Consider the following 22,235-nt stretch of genomic DNA (forward strand, 5'->3'; position numbering starts at 1 on the left):
TGCCTAGATTGCCCTTTCGGGTTTTCAATCTACCAGGATGAATTTTTTCTGTTTATTGTCTCTAATTTTTGCCTGGACCGCCCTTTCAGGTTTTCAGTCCACCGAGACGCTCATTTTTGCCTAAGTCGCCCTTTGCGGGTTTTCGACTTACCGAGCTATTCTTTTGTATTTTTTAGACAAAGTATTTCTTGACTGCATCTGCATTCACAGGATGTGGGAGTTCATCACCATCCATGGTTGCAAGAGTCATGGCGCCGCCAGAAAATGTTCTTTTGACAACATACGGGCCTTCGTAATTAGGAGACCATTTGCCCCTAGAATCTGGTTGAAAAGACAAGATCTTTTTAAGCACGAGGTCGCCTTCTTGAAATTCACGAGGTCGAACCTTTTTGTTGAAGGCGTGTTTCATCCTTGCTTGGTATAACTGTCCATGGCATAGAGCAGTCATACGTTTTTCTTCGATTAAGTTCAACTGATCGTATCTGCTTTGACACCATTCAGCCTCTGATAACTTAGTCTCCATGAGGACTCTCATTGATGGGATTTCAACTTCTACGGGGAGCACAGCTTCCATGCCGTATACTAGAGAAAAGGGAGTTGCCCCTGTTGAAGTGCGCACTGAAGTACGATACCCATGTAAAGCAAATGGCAGCATTTCGTGCCAGTCTTTGTAAGTGACGACCATTTTCTGGACGATCTTCTTAATGTTCTTGTTGGCAGCTTCAACCGCGCCGTTCATTTTTGGTCTGTAAGGAGAAGAGTTATGATGCTCAATCTTGAATTCCTCACACAATTCTTTCATCATTTTGTTGTTCAAGTTTGAACCATTGTCAGTAATGATCTTGCTGGGAATACCATATCGGCAAATGATGTTATTCTTGATAAACCTCACAACCACTTGTCTTGTAACATTGGCGTAAGATGCTGCTTCGACCCATTTGGTGAAGTAATCAATTGCTACCAAGATGAAACGATGACCATTTGAAGCTTTCGGTTCGATCATTCTAATCATGTCGATACCCCACATGGAGAAAGGCCACGGAGATGAGAGAACGTTGAGTAGAGTCGGTGGCACATGGATCTTATCTGCATAGATCTGGCACTTGTGACATCTCTTCACGTGTTTGTAACAGTCAGATTCCATTGTCAACCAATAGTATCCTGCTCTTAACATCTTTTTGGACATCGCATGCCCGTTTGAATGAGTTCCAAAGGACCCTTCATGCACTTCATGCATTAACATGTCTGCTTCGTGTCTGTCCACGCATCTGAGCAAAACCATGTCGAAGTTTCTTTTGTATAGCACATCTCCGTTCAGGAAGAAACTGCCAGAAAGTCTCCTTAGAGTTTTCTTATCTTTGTGTGATGCCCCAAGTGGGTACTCTTGAGTTTGAAGGAAGCGTTTGATGTCGTGGAACCACGGTTTATCATCGATGACTGCTTCGGTTGCAAACACATAGGCGGGCCTTTCAAGGCGCGTGATTCTGACTTTAGGCACATCATTCCAGTGACTGACTTTGAACATGGAAGATAGAGTAGCTAAGGCGTCTGCCATTCGATTCTGATCTCGAGGTATATGATGCAATTCAACCTTGTTGAAGAAAGTCAACAGACGTCTTGCATAATCTCTGTAAGGAATCAAGCCAGGGTGGTAAGTTTCCCACTTGTCTTTGATTTGGTTGATCACAAGGGCTGAATCTCCATATATGTCTAGGATCTTGATCCTTAAGTCAATGGCTTCTTCGAGACCCATGATACAAGCTTCATATTCTGCAATGTTGTTGGTACAATCAAATAGCAATCTGGCAGAGAACGGGATATGAGTACCCTTGGGAGTGATGATGATTGCCCCAATTCCATTGCCAAAAGCGTTTACTGCTCCATCAAAAATTAGGCCCCATCTTGATCCAGGCTCAGGACCTTCTTCAGGTAACGGTTCATCACAATCTTTCATCTTCAAGTACAAGACATCTTCATCAGGAAAGTCAAACTTGAGAGATTGATATTCATTAATTGGTTGATGCGCCAAGTGATCGGCGAGAATGCTTCCTTTGACCGCTTTTTGAGCACGGTATTCAATGTCATATTCGGATAACAGCATTTGCCATCGGGCAATCCTTCCTGTTAAGGCAGGTTTTTCAAAGACATACTTGATCGGATCCATTTTGGAGATTAACCAAGTAGTATTGTTGATCATGTACTGGCGAAGACGTTTTGAAGCCCAAGCCAAAGCACAACATGTTTTTTCGAGCATGGAGTAACGAGACTCACAATCTGTGAATTTCTTACTCAAGTAATAGATGGCATGCTCCTTCTTACCGGTTTCATCTTGCTGTCCAAGCATACAACCCATGGATTCTTCCAACACAGTAAGGTACATGATTAATGGTCTTCCTTCAACTGGAGGAATCAATATTGGTGGTTCTAACAAGTACTCCTTGATACTGTCAAACGCTTTCTGGCAATCTTCAGTCCATACAACCCCTTGATCTTTGCGGAGAAGCTTGAAAATTGGCCCACAAGTAGCAGTCATTTGAGAGATAAATCTGGAGATGTAGTTTAATCGTCCAAGAAATCCTCTTACTTGCTTTTCAGTTTTTGGTGCAGGCATCTCTTGAATAGCTCTGACTTTGTCGGGATCTACTTCAATACCTCTTTGGCTGACAATGAAACCCAAGAGTTTTCCAGATCTAACCCCAAAAGTACATTTGTTAGGATTCAAGCGAAGCTGATACTTCCTTAACCGTTGAAACAACTTCAAAAGGTATTCAATATGTTCTTCTTCTGTGCTGGACTTGGCTATCATGTCGTCCACATAAACTTCAATTTCTTTATGCATCATGTCATGAAAGAGAGTAGTCATTTCCCTTTGGTAAGTTGCGCCTGCATTCTTCAATCCAAACGGCATCACTTTGTAGCAAAAGGTACCCCATGGGGTGATAAAAGATGTCTTCTCCATGTCTTCAGGAGCCATCTTAATCTGATTATAACCAGAGAACCCGTCCATGAAGGAAAAGACGTTGAACTTAGCGGTGTTATCAACCAGCATGTCGATATGTGGTAATGGAAAGTCATCTTTGGGACTGGCCTTGTTCAAGTCACGGTAGTCAACACACATTCGGACTTTTCCATCTTTCTTCGGAACTGGCACTATGTTAGCCAACCATTGAGGATACTCAGAGGTGACAAGAAAACCTGCGTCGAGTTGCTTTTGAACTTCCACTTTGATCTTGTTAGCCATATCAGGGTGAGTCCTTCGTAATTTCTGCTTAACTGGCGGACATTCTGGCTTCAATGGCAAGTAATGCTGAACAATATTGGTATCCAACCCAGGCATGTCTTGGTAGGACCAGGCAAATACGTCCACATATTCTTTGAGAAGGTCTGTCAACTTACTCTTGATATCAGCATCAAGCAGCGATCCAATGGTCACTTCTTTTTTGTCTTCTTCAGAACCCAAGTTGATCTTTTCTAAAGGCTCTTTGTGAGGCAGAATGGCTCTTTCCTTGTGCTTAAGTAATCGAGAGATCTCGTCCGGGATCTCCTCTTCTTCCTCTTCTTCGGCTTCGAACACAGGAAACTCAAAGTTGGGAGAGGGCATAGGGTTATTGCATTCAATGGGTTTATCAATAGTAAATCTGCACATGTGATTTATATTTATTTCAGAAAATTTATGAATGCAGGAGTGTATGCAGATTTTTTTTGAAAAAGTTTTTTTTTATTTTTTTATTATTTTTTATTTTTTTTGGTTTTTTTGGATTACCATTTCCAGAAAAAAGCAAAAAAATAAAACATATAATGTAGGGAATTTCAAAATGACGCTTTATTTATGATTCATTTTTGAAACAAAGCCCTAAACACAAACTCATTTGTCTTGGGCAGGACAAAGAGGGAAACTTTTAAAACAAAGCCCTATACACAAAGTTATTTGGGCGGAACATTTAAAAGCAAAGCCCTATAAAACATCTCTCTGCTTTGGGCAAGGCAGGAGGTCAAAATAACAACGAGGTGATTACTTTGAGCGGCGAACAACATTCGGAACGTCAACAGCCTTCCAGTAGCAACGAACTCCTCTGTGTATTATGTATTCAGGAAAATTCTCCCCAGAATTATCTTTAGTTTTGACATTGACCGCTGGTCGAGCAGGATTTGAAGGTCCTGGTTTGCCAACCTTGTTCTATGTAGAGTTGAAACGGTCTTCTTCTACTTCTTGAAGAGCATAAGACGAGTCACAATCTTCAGAATTTTCAGGATGTATTTCCCAGTCTTCAGGATGAAGAGACTCATTGTCAGCGACACTTTCTGAGTCAGTTGCGGGACCATCTTCCCCTTCATCTTCAAAAATGGCATTTATGTGATAATAACCATCTTCAGGATTGTTAACCTTGGCAGATGCATTGAATCCGAAATCTCCAGTAATTTCAGGCTGCTGAGAAAATTGACAGGGCTGATAAACCTCTTCTGGTTGACTATTATATTCATAGGAATCTCCCCATCCAGTTGGTTGGATATCCTCAATCGCAATTTTTGAACTTTCAGGCGCAGTATATTTCACCATGTAATCAAATTTTCCACTTGGTTGTCCTAAGGTATCCCAAATTTCTGCAGGAATAGGCTCAGTTTCTTTGCCTTTGGATTTCTGTGACGGAGGATATGGTTCTTCCTGAGATATGTATCCTGAGTCATTGAGATAACATTTCCATTCTTCTTCACTATCGGAGAGACCTTCTTCGATGCATTCTTCAATAAGGACATTGACCTCTTGAGGAATTGGGTTAAGGAATCCTCCACTAATGAATGTTTCTTTGATCGGACGAAGGGTTTCATCCTTCTTGGTGCAGTTTGAGAATGTTGGTGAACATCCGAGACCTGCTCCAGTTTCATTCTTGGTCGGGATCACAACTTGCCCCCAGCCAGTGGTAGTTCCATCTTTCACTACTTTCACTGCCTCTTTGTAAGAAGAGATTGATGCTTTCTTCTTGGAAGATTCTTCTTCTAAAGAGAGACCTTGGAACTGAGTTCCTTCCACATCATCAGCACCAATGAAGGAGAAATTGGATAAATGGCTCACCATCAAGGCTTGTTCTCCACTTATCGTTACCAATTTTCCATTTGTTACAAATTTTAACTTCTGATGGAGCGTAGAAGTTACTGCCCCTGCGTCATGGATCCATGGTCGTCCTAACAGACAGCTATAAGCAGCTTGGATGTCCATGACCTGAAAGGTGATTTGAAATGTATGCGGACCAATTGTCATGGGAAGGTTGACTTCACCAATAACAGATTTTCGCGATCCATCAAATGCTTTGACTACTACACCACTGAATTTCATAGGCATTCCTTGGTAAGATAAGCGAGCAAGAGTCGTCTTTGGCATCACATTCAAGGAAGATCCGGTGTCTACCAACACATTGGACAAAGAGTCTGACTGACAGTTCATAGAAATGTGCAAAGCAAGATTGTGATTTTTACCCTCCTCGGGGAGTTCTTCATCACAGAAGCTTAAATTGTTACAAGCTGTTATATTGGCTATTATCCCATCAAAGTGGTCAACAGTCACATCATGATCTACAAAAGCTTGATCTAAGACTCTCATCAGGGCTTCCCTGTGGGCTTCTGAATTCAACAGCAATGAAAGTATTGAGATTTTTGAAGGAGTCTGCATAAGCTGATCCACATTCTTGTATTCACTTCTTTTGATAAGTTTCAAAATTTCATCAAAGTCAGGATTCACATTGGTTCCACTGGATTGACCAACATCAGTGTTTGTATTACTAACAGGAGTTTCCACAGGGTTCCCCACTGGTGTATTCACAGGATTTTGCCCGGATGCAGGAGCAACAGGCTGTTTCGGAGGTAGCGGAGTATACACACGTCCACTTCTTGTTACACGACTTACATCAGCAATGTTTTCAACAGATGAGAGAGTAGGCAAAGGAACTTCTTGTCCATCTTTTATCATTGTAGCATTGTAGTTGTATGGAACTGCCTTGTCAGAGTCATAAGGAACAGGTCCAGGTAGACAAATGATCAAAGGAGCAATAGGAACCTTCGGCTTGTTGTAAGTAACTTCCATGCGCTCAGGCATGTTGAAATGAGGAACGATGACGTTAACTGTAGGCATTTCCGAGTTGATATCTGAGACTAAAAGCTCATGCGGATAACATCCTATCATGTTAACTTCATTTTCATCCCTATTTCTGTAGATCTCAATAGTACCATTATCTAGCAAAACTTGGAGATCTCTTCTCACAATCGAACACCCGTGAGGATCCACACAACATATTCTACAGGAACCGTATTGATGCTGGCGAAAATTTGGCCCCCGACAAAGAGTAGCGTGCATTTGTACCAAATCTGCTCTTGAGAAGTTGATATTATAGACTCGGTATTGGCCAGGACATCCATATACCATGTTTACAACATGCCCTCCATGATTGGGCAGCGGATTTGCTTGCACATTAGGATTCAAATTTCTGAAAGAGAGGAGATTAGATCTAACCAACCTCTGAACTTCATACTTCAAGGCTATGCAATGCTCAAGATCATGGCCAGGTGCTCCTTGATGATAAGGGCATGAGACCTCAGCTTTGTACCACCATGGGAGTTTCTCAGGTACTGGTGGTGGTGCTTTAGTTTGAACAAGACCTCTTTCGACCAAAGCAGGGTACAATTCTGTGTAGGTCATTGGAATCGGATCGAACTGTGGAGCTCTTTGTACTCGATTCTGATTATTGTTTAACTGCTGAGCCTGTGGTCGAGGCTGTTGTTGTTGAAACTGCGGAGTAAACCCCGGATTTGGTGCGGTATTAACGACTGGTGTGATAGAAGCAACCTGTCGCTGACGATTGGCATTTCCTCTTGGCCTCCCTTGGGATACCATGTCAACACTTTGTTCTTTCTTCTTTGGGAAACCACTTCCGAACTTTTTGGTTCCACTTGAAGATCCACCTTCTTTAGTTAGGCGTCCGGTTCGGACTCCTTCTTCTAAACGCATACCCATGTTTACCATTTCAGTGAAATCACTTGGAGCACTAGCAATCATGCGTTCATAATAAAACGGACTGAGAGTATTCAAGAAGATCTTTGTCATCTCTTTCTCTTTTAACGGTGGATTAATCTGAGCAGCGGTTTCTCTCCATCGTTGGGCATATTCTTTGAAAGCTTCATGGTCTTTCTGAGCCATGGATCGAAGCTGATCTCTGTCTGGAGCCATATCCGAGTTATACTTGTATTGTCGGACAAAGGCCTCACCCAGGTCATTGAAAGTTCGAATATTGGTGCTATCCAAACCTGTGTACCACTTCAGTGCGGCACCAGTCAAACTGTCTTGAAAGTAATGGATAAGCAACTGATGATTATCTGCATAAGTAGACATCTTTCTGGCATACATCACAAGATGACTTTGTGGACAAGAACTACCTTTGTACTTCTCAAAGTCAGGGACCTTGAATTTAGCAGGTATTTGTACACTGGGAACCAAACATAGCTCCTGAGCATTCTTTCCAAACAAATCTTTTCCACGGATAGCTTTAACTTCCAACTGCATCTTGTTAAACTGCTCTTGGAGATCTTCCACAAGATTACGCTGATTTATGCTATCATCCTGATCATGATAAATCTCATTGCCATCATAAGGAACAGTGTGAACCGTAGGGGTCGGAACCGTCATAGTGGGTTGAGAAAGTGCCATAGTGATTTGGGAAAAAGTTACCCCTGAATGTGGAATAAAAGCCGAACCTTGTGCAGCAGGCGCTTCAGTTGTAGCTGTTTGAACCCCAGAGAAATTATGGCGGAATCCTGAACCAAAGCTGAAAGGCGGGCCCCAACCTTCTGGCATGGAGAAAGATGGAATACCGAATGCAACTGTAGAAACTGGAGTAGTGACTTCAGATGTTACTGTCGCTTGACTGTTAGGTGGCGGCGGCTGATTCTGTGCGGCCATCAAGGAGTCAACCAAAGTAGTGAGACTTTCCAACTTTTCCTGAAGAGTGGTCACTGTACCACGAAGCTCAATATTCTCTTGTTCAGAGTGTTCCATTACTCTTCTTCTGTTTGAACGAGTATTGTATCTGTGATCTGATTGCGAGCGCGGTCGAGAAACTTTGAGACGCGACAGCTTGACGATCTATTGGAGAAAAATCCAAAAGATGAGACTCTATACAACAGACTCGATATGCAGAATGATGTATGCAAAAAGAAATTTATGATTTTTCCAAATATTTTAAAGATTATTTTCTTGCAGACATTTGTACACAAACTGATCTTTTATTCATTCATTTTTTTTTATTACAATAATGGGAAATGTTACAACATTGGAGCGTAGCTCCTTACAAAAGCAAATGATAAATAAAAAGCTAAACAATCCTAAGCATCTTCATCAGACGAAGAACCAAATGCATTGTGCAGCTTGAGCTTCATAATTTCTTTCCCATAGTGAGCTTTCAATTCGGCCTTTTCAGTCCTCAGCTTGTCAACAACATTCTTCCAATCATCAGGAGTCGGAGCGTTGCTTGTCGAGCCTTCAAGATTTTTCTTGCTTTCTTTGATGTACCTCTTGATTGCAGCGTCTTTCTGACGAATCTTCTCATCTTTGCTCATGAGCCATCCATCTTGACGGTAAAGAGTTTCTTCGTGATCTTTCACTCGTTTCTTCAACTTTCTATTTTCCACCTCAGTGCTACGAAACTTTTCTTCCCAAGCATCTTTTTCTGTCCTCATTTTAGCCAAAGTGCGTTGGTATTCCTCCATAGCTGGAATGTTGGGTCGTTGAGACACAGCAGGAAACATGGGTTTTTCATAAGCATAAGGCATTTGGAACTCCTTTGCTCTTTCCTTTACCCAGCAGGTGTAGGCGTCCATGGCAATGCAATTTCTTTCCTCACCTTTTTCTTTCCATCGGATGTCGTACCAAGCTCTCACCATTCTCGCTTTCAACCTTTTAGGATTATCCCCTTCTCGGTAGAAGTAGCCTTCCACTGCGGGACCAACGGGTTTAATTGAATTTGCATACCCGAGTTGTCGTCGGGCCAGGACCGGATTATAGTTAATTCCTCCTTGTGTACCAATGAGGGGTACGTTGGCGAACTCTCCACAACTATCAATGGTTTCTGTACCACAGCGAGCCAAGGTATACCAATGAATATCATTATTAGTAAGAGACATAAGTCTTCGAGGCCAACGCAAACCTTCTGGGTTTTCAGTGAAAATAGGAGACTCAGGTAAGTGTGAAACAATCCATTTGAACAACAAAGGTGCACAACATACAATGATTCCACCGCCTTGGCGATTCCTATGATGGACAGAGAAATACATGTCACCAAGTAAAGTCGGAACAGGATTTCCAATCAGAAAGATCTTTATGGCATTGATATCAACAAAGTTATCGACATTGGGAAACAGAACCAACCCATAGATGAGCAAGGCCAGTATAGCTTCAAAAGCTATCATGCTACCAGTTTCGATGAAATCAAAGGCTTTCTTTATTAGGAAGTGTGAAGTTAAACCCGGGAGGTTTCCTTTGGTAGTCCAATTACTCTCTACTTCAGACTTTTTCATGTGGATACCTGCTGCAATGACGTGTGACTTAGGAATGGCTTCCAAACCATTGAAGGGTATTTTGTCAGACACAGGAATACCTAAAAGATTGGCATATTCTTCCAAGGTCGGTACCAACTGGTAGTCTGGAAAGGTAAAACAACGGTAGATGGGATCATAGAACTGAACCAGAGTTTTGAGAAGTCCTTCATCAACATGAGTGTTCAAAATAGGCAAAAGCTTTCCATAACTTTTCCTAAAATTAGAAGGATCTTGTACAGAAGATGCTAACTCTACCAGTCTTTCTACATCAGGCGCTTTGAAACCGTACTTTTTGGTATACCTTTTTTCCATAACTTAATCCTATAATGTTTGCAAAGAAAATTCTCTAAATTTTTTTTGGAAAAATCATGTTTTTTTATGGAAAAAGATGGGTTTTTTAATGAATGTATGAATGCATGGATGCGTGGATGCCACATATTCAAACATGGTAAAGCAAACATGGTAACGCAAACAGGGTAACGCGAACATGGTAACGCATACATGGTAACACAAACATGGTAACACAAACATGGTAACGCATAGGTTCAAAGGTCCAAAGTCACGAGCATGAGGTCAGAGAACCAAAAATGGGATAGTTCTAGTTAATCACCTGCAAAACATGTTCTACTGATACGTCAGAGTCTACATTTTTCTTTCGGATATTACCGGCCTTCCACAATTAAACTCATGAGCCAGTAATATTCTCAAGAAAAACTCGTCTGAGTGTGGTTCTCCGCATGACAACTAATCCAAGTCTTCACCTGAATAGTTTCTGCACCACAACCTAATAAGGCCAGGATGGGTTGGGGTTCTACGGTCTCTCAGCTTCTACAGTTCAATGAAAGTAATAATGTCTTCGCTACGAAACATGCTAAACATATATTACCAACAAGGAACCTCCACTGAGCGGAAGGATTCTCACGTGCGCCTGCACATGACTATACCCTCCACCTAATTCTTATGTGTACTTAATCCGGGTTAGGATTTGTCCATAATGTATCACTTGTAACAGAACCACGCAAGTAACAGAACCAGAACCACACATATAACAAAAAATGAAATGAAAAATAAAGCAAATAGAATTAACCCTTCCTTTGGAAACAATAAAAAGATGGTCCCCAGTGAAGTCGCCATTTTTCTGTCGCGGGCGAAAAACCGTTTTGTTCCTCTTTTTGTGGGATGAGACACCTGATGCCTTCTTTGGGCTCGAGTGCTCATAAAAAAAATGATTTTTCTTTTGTATCGACCAAACTTTTTATTATTTCCAAAGGAGGAAAAGGAAAAAAGCTGCAATAACCTAAAAGTGGGGGGAGAGATCTTGGGTAAGAGGGTTGGTTATACGAAGGGAAGGTATTAGCACCCAACGTATCTATAGTACTCTATAGGTTTCTTTGCTTTGTTTTTCATTCCATATTATTGAGAGGTTCTTGTGAAATAGGTGGGACCTAAGGTGTTTGTTTGATTATGCTCGTAAAGATCATCGCGATCCTCTGCATACATATCCCTTAGAGGGAATCAGAGCATCTGTAGCTCGGGGTCTACGGGTGCTAAGGTTTGAATGGTTTTTTTTGTGTTTTGTTTTGCTCGCCAAGGATCGACCTTGTGCCTACGTATTCTCAAAGGGATGTTGAGAAAGTCAGAGCAATCGTAGTTCCCACTTATGCTAGTGGAAGCAAAGGAAAATAGACAAATGTCGTCTAAATGCTAGATGTATCTAATCTATATCATCACATACATCTGTTTGATTTTTGTTTGTTTAACCAGCCTTGTGGCAAAAACTTTCAATGAAGTCAGCCTTGTGACAAAAAGTTTTGATTAATCAGCCAGCCTCGTGGCAAAAGTTTCAATGAAGTCAGCCTTGTGACAAAAACTTTGATTAATCATCCAGTACGGTGGTAAAACAGTTTGATTGATTAGCCAGCCTTGTGGCAAAAAGTTTGATTGATTAGCCAGACTTGTGGCAAAAAAGTTTGATTGATTGATTGTTTGTGATGATATATAAGAGATACTCCTAGCATAGAGATGAAAAATGTCTAATCTCCTAGGGTATTTGGTTTGGATATTGGGGGATGCTTATAAGAAGCCCGTGGGTCCTTGTACGAAGCCCAAGAGGAGGCTATCCGAGGGTCCTTGCATTGTAAGCCCAAGAGGAGGCTATGGGAGGGACAATCCAGGGTCCTTGCATTGTAAGCCCAAGAGGAGGCTATGGGAGGGACACTCGTTTGTACAAAGCCCAAGGGGAGGCATGGTATAGTTGGTTTGAGCTCTTAGAGCGATTTCACCGGGAAACCATACTCTATGTCCTAACCTAAACTAGTGGAGATTCTTTGCACGAAGCCCAATAGGAGGCTATGGGGAACCTAGTGTTGTACTAAGTTGAACAAATATATATAACACAATCACAAGTATGAACAAGTACGAACAAATATGAACAAGTACATGGACAATTATGAACAGTTATATGAACAGATATGACAAAAGGTGTGTATATAATGGAGTTTATGAAGGAAATATACCTGTAAGCATGCTCCATTTGTATTCACAGGGGCTCGGGACTCATACTCGGGGAGAGGCCCATTGAGTTTATTCAAAAGCTGTGTAAACAGGTATTTACAAAGGGGCTTGGGACTTATACCTACATGGAGGCCCATGGTATATTTTTTGGGAAGATTTAAAAGAAAACCTTCATTTTTGGTTTGTTATTCAAAGTTTAAAAACAAACTGAGATATGTACAAAAGGCGTACAATGAAATACCTAATTTCATGTACTGGAGTGGGTATGTACAAAAGGGCTTGGGACTTATACCTACATGGAGGCCCATGGTATATTGAAAAGTTTTGTTGTTTGGAGTTTTGTTGTTTTGGAAATGATTTGAAAATTGTTTTAAAAGATTTTATTTTGAAGAAATTTTATTGTTTTGAAAAAACTGTACAAAAGGAAAAGAAATGGGACTTACACTCTCTAATATTCGAGAGGCCCCTGTTTTATTTTCATAAAACAGGGTGGATGGTTTTGAAAAAAGATGTGAGATTTATTGTTTTAAAAACTGTTTGGAAGTAATTTGGAAAAAGTTTTCTGTTTAAAAAACTGTACAAAGAAAAAGAAAAGGGACTTATACTCTCTAATATCCGAGAGGCCCCACATCGTTTTGAAAATGATTTGAATGATTTGAAAGTGAATTGATTACTGTTGTGAAAACAGTTGTTTGAGTTTTAGGCTTACCTCGAAGAATGAGAAAATGGATTTCTGAGTTTGAGGTGTTACCGTGATCTTCAAGTGATGTGCTAAGCATCCATACCAGCAGAAAAGAACGTCAGATAAGTTCACAGCTTACAGCATTCTTTGATCATCCAGTAATTGTTTATGGACTCCTACAGCAAATGGAAGACCAAACAAAACAGACAAATCCAAAAGACAACAGAGAAATAATCTCGAAGTCTTGGATGAAGTGAGAAAATTCAAGTAAAATGTGCAACAGTAATCAAATAGAAATTTATATGATTAACTACACAAGATAATATGAAAATATCAAATTCAAACAAAATTAATCTAAGAAAAGATATTTTTTTGTGATTTTTTCATGAAAAGATAAAATAATTAGAAACACAAATTTAAATATGCATCTAATATATTTTTTGTATTTTTTAATAAGGATTAGAAAAGAAAATAAAATCCTATATTAAAATAAAATACTATATCTCATGAAAATATTTATAGAAAAATTAAAGGAGAATTAGTTAAAATAAAAACTAATTGAATGGGCCAGGAGGTTTGAAAATGAATTGGAAGGTGTGAGAAGCCCAATTGAGCTGAAAGATAATAAAACAATACAAAAAAGAGATGTTGGACCGGACCGGGTCGGGTCAGTTAGACCCGGATCCGCCCATCTTCTAACACACAAGGATGGGTTAAGAAAAAAAACCCTACCAATCCAAAGAAAGAGGCAGCGCCTCACCCTCTCATTCTCGTTCCTCTCTCACAGTAATTTCTGAAGAAAAACACAGAGAAACAATAAACCATAATTCACTTCACTCTCTTGGCTTCTCACGATGATCAACAACAACAACATCTTCTCTTTCGTTTTCGTTTGCTCTCTTACTGAAGAAAAACAACAAAGATTCTCGGTTCTCCTCTCGATTTGAACAACGACAACAACTGAAGCCTTCACTCGAGATCTCATCATCTCTTTTGCTCTCAATCACCGAACAAAAACGGTGACCTTCTCAAATCAGCAGCGAACAATAATAACAACATAGCGACTCTTTCTCTCTCTCGCTGAATTTCTCTCTCACTCACGGCGGCTATGGAGGAGCTTCAACTGTAAACTGATTTTTTTCACAAAACAGAGGTATAAACCCAGGTGTTCTTTGCTCAATTTTATTTGCAATTCGTTTTTAATGTATGGTAACAACAACATATGCTTTCTCTGATTTTGGCAATTTTTGTTCTAACAGGAAATTACGTTCAGCAACAACAAACTACAATATTAGAGAAAGTGTGAAGACTTACCTACGGCGAGGAGATTTTCACCGGATTTTTCGTTGAGGTAAGCTCCTGGTTCTTTGAGCTTCTGAGAATTTATTGCTTATTGATGTTGCTGAACTGCTTCTGAATTGTTCGCGAATTGCTGCTGCGGATGATTGATTCTGAACCGCGAGTCGTTGTTGACACAACTGTGGTCCTTGCTGAATTTTTGTATTGATGTATGTATCGAAATCTTCTTGTTGGCTGCAAGTTGTTATTTGTTGTCTTGCTGAATTTTGCTTTTACTTACAGCAACAATAACTCAATCTCTATGTTTTCAATTTCCAGCTATGCACAATAATAACATATTTGCAAGAATGATTTAAACAATAATATTTGAGCATGAGGATGAATACAACTTACCTACGGCGAAGAGGTGTTCGCCGGTTTATTGTTGAGGTACACCTTGAATTCTTTATTGTTGCTAACAACTTTGAATTGTTACTAACAATTTCTCTAACAACTTGCTTGTTGTTGTAGGCTTTTGATGAAGATGATACCACCTCTCTTTGGATTGTGGGAGACTTTGGATATTAAGGAGACTTGAAGATGATCTTCAAGTGGAAACCTTCCACCAAGGTATGAACTATTTCTTCACCCTTTTTCAAACTATGGAACTTTGAAAATTATGAAAAGAGAGAAGTGAGAAAGCTAGTAGTATAGTAGCTTTGGTGTGATTTGCAATGAAGAGAACACCTCTATTTATAGGAAAAGCTTAGGATGTGTTTGGCATAAAAATTAACTTGATTGGCAAGATTGTAATCATTGAGAAAATAAGAATAAGAATAAGAATATTCTCCATGTCATTATGCAAAGATATTTCTTATGATATGAATCATGCAAGTGGAAGAAAAATCTCTCTTTGATTCCTTTTTGTCTTGAATTATCTCTTCTTTTTGAATTATTTCTTTTATTGGACTTTTTGCTAATCTCACCCCTTTTTGTTTCTTTTTTTTCATGTGACATGAGTATTCTTTGAAGAAAGAATGAAGAAACTTGAATTCCAAGAATGGAGATTTGAAGATTGAAGAAAGTCTTCAAGAATGTCTTTGTAGTTTTTCTCTTTTTTCTTGTAATTTCCAATTCATTCCAACTTTAAAATTGTATGAACTTGTATTCTTGAAAATGAATAGAATTTTGTAATTCTTGAACTTTAGATAAAGTTCCTTTGTAATTCATTTGAAAATTGGAATTTGTTCATGTAAAGACACTCCACTTGAATTTCCTTTAGAATCTTGGATAAATTTGTATGAACCATGAATGTTGGATATTCTTGAAAGAAAAGTCTTTGAAGTAATGTGAAAAATGTTCTTGCACCAATGAACTTTTAATTCTTGAATTTATGGTTTTAAACCATACTTGAAATAATCTTTCAACAAATGGACTAAAAGATATTTCTTGCAATTTTGGTGAAATTTCCGTGAATTATTTCAAACTTGTACCAACTTTCAAATAATCCATATGAATCAATTCTTCACCATGATGAATCCATAGGCCAAAATCTTGAAATAGATTCCAATCAAAACTATTGAATCACACAAATGGATATGGCACACTTTATTTGAAGATGATTGAAACCTTTGATTGACTCCCTGGGGATTTTTAGGGTTTCCCAAATGTGATCCCTGATTTTGGTCCCTGATAGTTCAAAACCCTGATCTGAGGATTTGCCTGATCAATCTTTGTGTAGGAGATGTTATGAGCCAATGGATTAGGTCAAAATGATGTACTTGGGGTCTTGAGGTCATGTCCCAAGTCATTATGTCAAATTCTGAGTAAAAGTCAAGAGTATGTTGTCTTCAGTCAAAACCCTAATTCAGTCGATTCAGATCCTTTGAGCTTGTTGAAATGAATCTCTGAGGACCAAATATTGATTGTAGATGAAGATGATTCATTTGAGATGAAGGGAGAACAAAACCCTAATTGACTGTTTCTTGCACTGGTGAGTGATCTCTTGATTAAATCCTGCTGAGTCACAAGTAGCAAACACAAGCTATGCAATTTTGTTTGAGATGCAAATGATGCATATGCAGATGATATGAGGTGGTATCTTAGGTCAAAAATTGGGGTATGACAATGTTCGATCTTGAATTCTTCACAAAGCTCCTTCATCATTTTGTTATTCAAATTTGACCCATTGTCAGTGATTATCTTGCTAGGAACTCCATAGCGACAGATGATGTGATTCTTGATAAACCTGACGACAACTTGTCTTGTAACGTTTGCATATGAAGCTGCTTCAACCCATTTGGTGAAATAGTCTATGGCTACCAAGATGAAGCGATGTCCGTTGGACGCTTTTGGTTCGATCATTCCAATCATGTCGATTCCCCACATGGAGAAAGGCCAAGGGGAAGAGAGTATGTTGAGAAGAGATGGTGGCACATGAATTCTATCGGCGTAGATCTGACATTTGTGACACCTCTTTGCGTACTGGTAGCAATCTGACTCCATCGTCAGCCAATAATATCCTGCTCTCAGTATTTTCCTTGTCATGGTATGTCCATTGGTGTGAGTACCAAAGGAACCTTCATGTATTTCTCTCATGAGTATTTCTGCCTCTTTTCTGTCAACGCATCTGAGCAGAACCATATCGAAGTTTCTCTTGTACAGAACATCTTCATTCAAGAAGAATCTACAAGCTAACTTTCTCAAAGTCTTTCTATCTTTCTTTGATGCCCCAAGAGGGTACTCTTGCTTTTGAAGATAGTTCTTGATGTCGTGATACCACGGTTTGTCGTCGATGATTGCTTCTACTGTGAAAACATGAGCGGGCCTATCCAGGCGCATAACATCGATCCGAGGAATGTCATTCCAATGATTTATCCTAATCATGGAAGAGAGTGTGGCTAACGCATCAGCCAAGTTATTTTCTTCACGAGGAATGTGATGAAAATCTACCCTGTCGAAGAATGGTAACAATCTTCTTGCGTAGTCTTTGTAAGGAATTAGCCCTGGTTGGCGTGTTTCCCATTCTCCTTTGATTTGATTGATGACCAAAGCAGAATCTCCATATACATCCAAGTGTTTGATTCTTAAATCCATGGCTTCTTCGAGACCCATGATGCAAGCTTCATATTCGGCCTCATTGTTTGTGCATTTGAAAGTTAATCTGGCAGTAAATGGAATATGGGTACCCTGAGGTGTAACAATGATTGCCCCAATTCCTCGTCCATAAGCATTGACAGCTCCGTCAAAGATTAAGCCCCACTGGGATCCTATCTCAGGTCCTTCGCCTGGTAGCGGCTCGTCGTAATCTTTCATCTTGAGGTACATGACGTCCTCGTCCGGAAAGTCGAAACTGGTTGATTCATGACCATTGAGTGGGTGGTGAGCCAGGTGCTCTGCTAGAATGCTTCCTTTCACGGCTTTCTGTGCGTGATACTCAATGTCATATTCTGATAACAACATCTGCCAACGGGCAATTCTCCCAGTTAAAGCAGGCTTCTCAAAGATGTACTTGATTGGATCCATATGAGAGATCAAACAAGTAGTATGTCGAATCACGTACTGGCGGAGACGCTTGGCAGCCCAGGCCAAAGCACAACACGTCTTCTCGAGCATGGAGTAGCGGGATTCACAGTCAGTGAATTTCTTGCTTAGGTAGTAGATGGCATGCTCTTTTCTCTTTGTCTCGTCTTGCTGTCTAAGGACACAACCCATGGAATCTTCTAAGACGGTTAAGTACATTATCAAAGGTCTTCCTTCCACTGGAGGAGATAAGATGGGTGGTTCGAGCAGATATTCCTTAATGCTGTCGAACGCTATCTGACAATCGTCTGTCCAGACGCAACTTTGATTTTTCCGTAGAAGTTTGAAAATAGGAGCGCAAGTTGCAGTCATGAGATATATGAATCTCGAGATGTAATTCAGACGTCCAAGAAATCCTCTAACTTGTTTCTCGGTTCTGGGCGAAGGCATTTCTTGAATTGCCTTGACTTTGTCTGGATCTACTTCAATTCCTCGTTTGCTGACAATGAAACCAAGGAGTTTTCCTGAGTAGACACCAAAGGTACACTTGTTGGGGTTCAGGCGAAGCTGAAACTTCCGTAAGCGTTGAAATAACTTTGTCAGATTCTGTATGTGATCTTCTTCATTTTCTGATTTGGCAATCATGTCGTCCACATAGACTTCCACTTCTTTATGCATCATGTCGTGGAAAAGCGTAGTCATGGCCCTTTGATAAGTTGCCCCTGCGTTCTTTAGTCCAAAAGGCATAACACGATAGCAGAACGTGCCCCAGGGGGTGATGAAAGCTGTTTTTTCCATGTCTTCAGGTGCCATTTTGATTTGGTTGTATCCTGAAAATCCGTCCATGAACGAGAAAACTTTGGATTTTGCTGTACTGTCTACCAACATATCAATATGTGGTAAAGGAAAATCATCCTTAGGGCTAGCTTTGTTCAAATCTCTGTAGTCGACGCACATGCGGACTTTTCCGTCTTTCTTAGGAACGGGAACAATGTTAGCTAACCACTGAGGGTATTCTGAAGTGACGAGGAAACCTGCGTTGATCTGCTTTTGAACTTCCTCTTTGATTTTCATGGCCATCTCCGGATGAGTTCTTCTTAATTTTTGCTTGACCGGAGGGCATTCTGCTTTTAATGGCAAGTGATGCTCCACTATACTGGTATCCAACCCTGGCATATCTTGATAAGACCAAGCGAAGACATCTGAGAATTCTTTGAGCAGCTGTATCAAACTCTCTCTGATCTCTGAACTGAGCGAAGCTCCAATCTTAACCTCTTTTCTGTTTTCATCGGAACCAAGGTTAATGATCTCTAAAGGCTCATTGTATGGCTGAATGGCCTCTTCCTTTTGTTGAAGTAACCGTGAAATTTCCTTTGATATTTCTTCGTCTTCTTCTTCCTCTGCCTCGAATACAGGAAACTCAAAGCTTGGAGAAGTCATACGGTCGTACGTTTCAACGGGGTATTTTATGATTAATCTGCATATGTGTGATAAGTTTTATTTAGACAACGAGGGAAGACTCGGTGTATGCAGTTAATGGAATATTTGATGTTTTTTAGGGGTGTTTTTTAGGATTACCAATTTCCGAAAAAAGAAAAGGGAAAGCTAAACGAAGGAACAGAATGACATTTTTATTTATGGACAGTCATTTCTTGAAACAAAGACCCTATAAAACAAAACTCTATTGCTTTGGGCGAAGCAAAGAGGGACATTTTCCTAAGAAATAGTAAAATGCAAAGCCCTATAAAACATCTCTTCACCCTGGGCTATGGTGAGAGGACAAAATAACGGTGAAAGTTCCTACTTAGGAGTGCGAACAACAGTTGAAACTTCAACAGCTGTCCAGTAGTGGCGAACCCCATTGTGCACTAAGTAATCTGGAATCTTAGGCTTAAGCTGGCCTGTGGTAGGTCTTGATTTACCAACCACTGTCTTTGCAACACTCAGACGATCTTCTTCTACTTCAGCAGACTGAGCGGTGTGAGCATACCCATTTCCAAGTGGAGTATGTCGGTTTTTCTTTTGAGGAAACTTCCAATCTTCTGAATGGAGAGACTCGTTGTCGGAGACACTTTCGAGATCGTCTTCTTCTGTATTTTGGTCTTGCTCTTCTCCCAAGATGGCATTGACTAGATATGTGAACTCTAGATCCGTAGCCTCGGAAGGTGACTTGGGGATATAATCCTCAATGATGATTTCACCAGTCGATGATGAATAGCAAGGGTTATACATCTCTTTTGGCTGAGAGAGAGGTACTCATAATCAATGTTCCATCCAGTTGGAACAATATCTTCAAGAGAGATTCTTGAACTTTCAGGAGCGGAGTATTTCACCATGTAGTCGAATTTTCCGCTTGGTTCTCCTAATGTATCCCAAGTCTCTTCGGGGATAGGAGGAACTTCTTCTGATGAACCATGACTTCTGGTGGTGAAGCTGTTAGTAACTTCATCACTGCTAGGTTGAGTCTTACTTTCAGATCCTCTAGTTGGATAACAGCAAGGTGAATCAGACTCTGGTAGGGAGATGTATCCCGCTTTGTTAAGATAGGATAACCATTCCTCTTCATCGGTGTTTTCCGTACCGATGGTATTGACTGTTTGTTGAACAGGTTGAAGAAAACCTCCACTGCAGAAAGTTTCTTGAATGGGGAGAACTACCTCAATCCCTGGGATAGCTCTTGATGATGTTGGAAAGAATCCAATTCCTGTTCTGTTCTTGTTGTTGGTAGGAATATTAATGTGCCCCCAACCACTGGTAGTGCCATCCTTTATAACTTGGATTGCATCTTTGTATGAAGAAATAGACGCTGCTTTCTCCTTTCCTTTGTCTAAGGAAAGTGCTTGGAATTTAGTTCCAACAACTTCTTTTGGTTCTATGTCGGAGAATGATGACAGGTTGCTGACGATCAGAGCTCGTTCTCCACATACGGTTACCAATTTGTCATTTCTTATGAACTTCAGTTTCTGATGAAGTGTTGAAGTAATTGCCCCAGCCTCATGAATCCATGGGCGACCTAGCAAACAACTGTATTGTGCTGGAATGTCCATAACCTGGAAAGTGATTTTGAACGTCTGAGGTCCAATAGTTATGGGAAGATCCACTTCTCCGAAAACTGACTTTCTTGATCCATCAAATGCTTTGACGATGACATGACTTTTTCTTAGAGGGTAATCTTCGAAAGATAATCTTGATAATGTTGATTTAGGCATGACGTTGAGAGAGGATCCATTGTCTATTAGGACTCCTGTGAGTGTATCACCCATGCAGCCAACTGAGATGTGAAGTGGAAGATTGTGGTCCGCTCCTTCTTCAGGAAGATCTTCGTCACAGAAACTAAGGCTAGTTCCTGCGGAGATGTTGGCAACGATGTTGTTGAATTGGCTTATAGTAACACTTGGTTCTACGAAAGCTTGTTCCAAAACTTTCTGTAGAGCTTCCCTATGAGCTTCAGAACTCAATAGTAGGGAAAGAACAGAAATCCTAGACGGAGTATGTAGTAATTGATCTACAATGTTGTATTCACTCCTCTGGATTAACTTCAAGATCTCATCATTTTCTTTCGCTTGAGCAGCATTGGTCGGATGATTGTCTTGCTTATGTGGTACTTCCTCCGAAGGTTTCTCCACATTTTCTGTTGTTCTGTTGAAGACTCGTCCACTTCTGGTGACTCGACTAACATCAGCAATGTTGACAACAGACGGTAATGGTATCTCCTTACCATTTTCAATGAATGTAGCGTTGTACTTGTATGGTATAGCTTTGTCAGACTCATACGGTACAGGACCTGGTAAGTAGATGACTAGCGGAGCAACTGCTGTCTTCCTGCTGTCATACTTAACTTGCATAGGTTCATCTTGATTAATTTGAGGAGATACGGTAAAGACTTCGTCATCTTCTCTGTTGGCAAGAACAGTAATGGTATTGTCATCCATCAGCTTTTGAATGTCGTTGCGAACACGTAAACATCCTCGTGAATTTCTTCGACAGATTCTGCATCTACTGTAAGCGTGGAAATCTGTTCCAAAGTAGGCAAGTCCATTCAAAGTTTTATGGAACCTGACTACCGATCCTTCAAGGTCTTCAACTTTGTAGATTTTGTATTCTCCTGGACATCCTTGAACCATGTTGATGTCATGCTCAGTTCTGACTCGGATATGTTGAATCCATCCTAAGTCCATTTGTTCTTGTAATGCAGCTTGAACTACGGCACATCCTTGATTATTCTTTGGACAAATTTCACATGTGAAGTAGTTGTGAGGTGGTACATGACCGTACCCAGCTTGTTTAGCGTGCGTCTTGACAAGATTTTCCCCTATCTGACGAATGTCGTAAATTTGAATGACATTGGGGTGTTGATCTACCAGATTTACTGAAGCTTCTTTATGCTGCGGCAAAGGATTTGCTTGGACGTTTGGATTAGTATCTTTGAAGGATAGCATTCCGCTCTTCACTAATCGTTGGACGTCAATCTTGAAAGATAAACAATTCTCAATATTGTGACCTGGTGCCCCCTGATGATAGGGACAAGATTGGTCAGCCTTATACCATGGTGAGGAACTATTTATAGGATTTGGAGGACTCCTTGTCTGAATGAGTCCTTTTGCCAGTAATGTTGGAAACAATTCTGCATACGGCATTGGTACGGGGTCAAAGGCAGGAT

Source organism: Vicia villosa, linkage group LG4, assembly GCF_029867415.1.
Source record: "Vicia villosa cultivar HV-30 ecotype Madison, WI linkage group LG4, Vvil1.0, whole genome shotgun sequence".
Classification (NCBI taxonomy): domain Eukaryota; kingdom Viridiplantae; phylum Streptophyta; class Magnoliopsida; order Fabales; family Fabaceae; genus Vicia; species Vicia villosa.